This window comes from Apium graveolens, chromosome 9 (assembly GCF_009905375.1).
Source record: "Apium graveolens cultivar Ventura chromosome 9, ASM990537v1, whole genome shotgun sequence".
Lineage (NCBI taxonomy): Eukaryota > Viridiplantae > Streptophyta > Magnoliopsida > Apiales > Apiaceae > Apium > Apium graveolens.
This window is the reverse complement of record NC_133655.1, coordinates 198,962,298-198,967,112: the sequence shown is the minus strand read 5'-3', so window position 1 is coordinate 198,967,112 and position 4,815 is coordinate 198,962,298.

The following is a 4,815-nucleotide window of genomic DNA, read 5'->3' as shown; positions in this document are numbered from 1 at the left end:
TTACAATTTATTATGGAAATTTTTGTAAAATTGTGGTAATTTGAGGATAACGTAATTAAAGGTTTTATTTAATTCCACTAACCTTTTTTTGACAGGCTAATTCGGCTGACTTGGAATTATCATGGGATATTTTTTTAAAAAAATTATAATTATATATTTTATATTATACACTACTTTATATATCGTATCAAGCATTCTTTTGATAATCATTTTCTCTGTTTTCATATTTCTATTTTTAATATATTTTTCAATTACAATTAATTTTAAAATAAATACTACCAAACTAAACGTACTAGGTAGATATAAGGGCATGAGTCTTATCCTCATCGAAAAAAAAAAAACATGGTATTTACCGAAAAATCTCCGATTTATGTATGTAAATATTTAAAATATAGCATATGATAAATAAAAATAAGATACGATACACACTACTGATTAGTTACGGGTGTAAACCCTTTTATTTCACGTATAGAAATATTTTTTATACTTTGAACTCGGTCTTATTTGAGGCCTATCATATAATTTTTACTTTGCAAATCAAATAAATTCATGTCCAATAATATTCCAATACAACACATCATATCTACCAAAATAACAAATATTACTTAAATAATTTCAGCATGGTCAGAGATAATAATGCACAAATTTCATAATATATTAATATAACTAGGAATCTTACCCTCGCGTTAAGCGAGCTATTTAAATTTGTCTTAATTTTTTATAATTGTCAAAATGATTAATTTTTTACTCCTCAAACAAAGTTATTACCGAATTTTTAGATAATTAAAAGTATAATTTTTATGTGTAAATATTATAGATTTCAAGTAAAATTTCGAATACAAATTTTATTTATTGATTAACAGCGTAAAAGTTGCTATTAAAAAATTAGTGTATAAGTTTTTCTATTAAAATTGTGCTACAAATTATGTGTGATCAGAGATGAATTTGTTAAACCTCCTCTTAAATATTAGGTTTTTTTAAGGATTAAAGCATTGGTATGAAGCTTATATTATTGTTCATATGTACAAAAAAATGTGGGGAATACGTTTCCGAGAGAATTAATTTTGAAATTATATATTTTAATATTTGTATATATGTAATAATTCTAAAAGTAAAAGCCACCGGTAGAGACATTAACTCGATCTTTCCCCATAAAAACAAACATAATTATATACATAAAAACCTAAAAAAGGGAGCGTAATAAGTATAAGGAAATTAACTTTTTATTAATATTGTGAAACCAGTTAGAAAAGACTTAATTTGGACTTACATACAGAAGTTACTTTGGAAGAGTCTAAGCAAGAATGTTAACTTCTTGTTTTTATTCCCCATATACACTAGGAAAACAATGGAGGTATGTGTTTTTCTCGATCATACGATGATGTGGTGTGTTAAGACTCGATCACTTCTATACGATGTTGAACTTAATTAGTGGCTTAGTTGTTCAGTGATTTAACCTGAAATAGTAGAAAATAGTTAGATACTAAACAAGCATGCATAATTATGTTACTTTATGATGCTCAATTTTTTGATTAGGTTATAGATCGTCATTAGGACAATTATTCGCTTTTGATTTGTAAATTTACATGTATATTGTGTCTTACTTGTGTTATATATTTAACTTTTCAACAGTTGGATGTACAAGATACAAATTTCCCGTTTTTTTATTTCTGACATTGATCATGAGACTCTTGAAAAACAGTGTTTGGTATACCATTGATCATTTAACTACACTAACTAAAACAGACATATGTGTTTCATTTACATATATATATGTCTAATTATTATAGTTTGTACACAAATTATACCAGAAATTATTCCCAACATGTGCATTGATGTTCTTTTCAATGCTTACTTCTACATTCTTACTGGGCAAAAACTGAAGGTGCATTTTAGAAAAAAGTAGTAGAACATTCACTCATATGGTTCTCTGATTAAGCAATGTAAGAAAACTTGTGGCTTTATTCTTCTAATTATATATAAAGATGTTTACAAATTTTGGGTTCATATCTTAAATAATGATGGATAAGAAGTTGAGTACTTCATCCCAGAAAACCCATCTTGGAATATATGCCACCAAGGTACCTGATATAAGTTTAATTTTTTTATATATCTATTTGTAATGGTGCTATTAGTTTACATATTTATCGTGAGTCTTCCCACGTTAATTGAAACTTGCAATAACAAATAAAATTAATGGAATCGGGTGGAAATTTATCTCTCCTATTGATGAATATAAACATTCCTTGGGTCAATTTTTTAAGTTATGTATTCATATAAGGTGCGCATGTTTAATAATGGCGTATTCTTAATTTTCAAGTCAATAATACGGGTAAAGTAGGTTAGCGCAATACCACATTTTTGTTAATAATGAACTATTTATTATCGAAAACTAAATAGATATATTAGAAATTTTTACAGGTAGTTCCAAATTCTTTCATTGACCAATTTGGCCAAGGCATCCCTGCAGCTATTTTATGTTCACTGAATAATAGGAAATGGGCAGACGAATGATACTCGTATAGTCATGAAATTCTTTATGGTTTGTTAGAAATTATCTATAACGACTCTGTTTTCTCATTATTAAATAGAATATTATTATACAAGTTGCTTGTTGCGTGGTAAGTATAAATTGTATTTATGTTTAATATCAATAACAAAGTTTAATTTTCATAAATATGAATATTATTAGAATTTTTTTTATTTTATAATTTTATTGTATAAATGTTATAGAATTTATAAAACTTAGAAAATAATATTTCGTCATATATTTAATCCTGCATGATTTTCTGATTGTATCTGTTTGTTGATTCAATGTTAAATTAAAAAATGGTTTTAAAATTATGAAAATTTTATTTTATTAGTTTTCTAATATTTCGGGAATTTTAAAAATAATTTAGAAATTTTTTAATTTGTTTTCACCCGCAAATTTGTATCATTAAACCTCAAAATGCGAGGCAAAAATCAGCCAACAGGTCAGAGAAGGGACACGCGTCAACAAAGGGACACATGTGCCCTGTTTGTGGATATACACGAATCTGTTTGTTTATAAAACAAAACAAAACACACACACACAATATCCACCGCCTGTCTCCCATCTATCTCGCTTGAATCTCTCTTCTCCCGCCTCTCTTTCTCTCTCCAACTGATCTTGCATATAACTTGGCAAATACTTCTCCAGAAACATTTCAGTAAACTTCTCCCACGATAAGTCCTTTTCTTCCAGCAATGCCTTTAAAGATTCCCACCAGAAACTCGCTTCATCTTTAAGGTAATAACTCGCATATTGAGCTTTCTTCTCATCCTTGACTTCCGATAACTCAAACACTTTCTCCATTTCTCTTAACCACGACTGAGCTTTTACGGGTATGGCAAACCTAAGAACTCTGGGGGATGAACAGATTGAAAATGTTTGAAGTTTCCAACTTTAGGGGCTACGGGTTGTTGCAAAAGCTGAGCAAGACGGCTCATCATAGTGGTTTCTTGATTTATTTATGGGTCTTGGGTTTGGATTTCTTCTTCTTGGTGATTTGGTGAGTTCGCCATTTCTTACAAACCTGATTGAGCAATTATTTAGCAATGCGATAGTATGGCATTTATATATAACAACATTTATTACGAAATCTCTTTTGCGGGTTTTAAGCTTTACCCAATTTGCACATGCAATCCTATTGCTATATAATTTCCTCATATCAGTGTTGTTTTCTCATGGCACAAGGTATGATTTACGAAATTTTAAACACAGTTGTATGAAACATGGTACACAAAACAGTTTATAAAGGTTTCCAGGGTGCACGATGGGAAACAAGATATATATTTGATTCATTAAACCAAGGGTACATAAACAAAGTCTGATTTTCACAAGTTCTGGAAATAGGTACAATAATATAACATAGTTAAACAGAGGAAAAATTGGAAAACATCCCCCTATCTACCCCTAACTTCTAACAACTTCTACTACAAGGTTCTGAGATACAGTACAACAAATGAAAAAAGGATCCCGGCATCTGACCAAGTATCTCAAAGCCTACCGGCGCTGAAAAACAACAACTACGGGCTCCACCAAAAGTCCCGCCTGACCAATACTAAACTCTAATCATCTAAAATCTCTCTCAACATAACCAACATCCAGCGAATGATCTTATGCAGCCTCCGGGCCTCAGCATCAGCATCACTAGTGGATGGTCCCTCATCCAATCTCCTCCGGGAAACCTGCTCCACCATCTTAACCCGAACTCTCCACTCATCATCCATAACTAAAGAGCTCTGCCTAGACTCTCGAGCTAGCCTATCCACCAAAGCTCCTAACTCAGGAATACGGGAGTAAACAAAGTCTCGATCCTGGGCTAACTTGCCACCAACACTAACAAGCACAATCTTAGACATCTCAGACTCTGGCTCAGGGGCTGGGGTCTCTAACTCTGGCCTCAAGGGCGATATCTGCAGAGGGATCTCACTACTCTTAGATGGATCCTCCTCTGCATCTGAACTAACATACACAGGCTCCTCTAAAGAGGGTGGAATGGGGTCCACTGGGGTACCGGTCAAATAACCTCTGAATCGGAATCACTACCACTACTGGGATCCTGAGAGAAAACACAAAACAACAACCAAGAAACAACATTAGGGTTAAATAAAGCTTCCAGCTAACTCACACCCTAACTTTAGTCACCACTTTAGCTTATATACACTTTCCTTATACTATACCTAATAGTCTAACTCAACTCTATATGAGTCGAACTCTCTCGCGATATAAATATACTCCCAAAATACCCTTTTAAATCCCAACTTGTCTCAGGGACTAGATCATGTAGC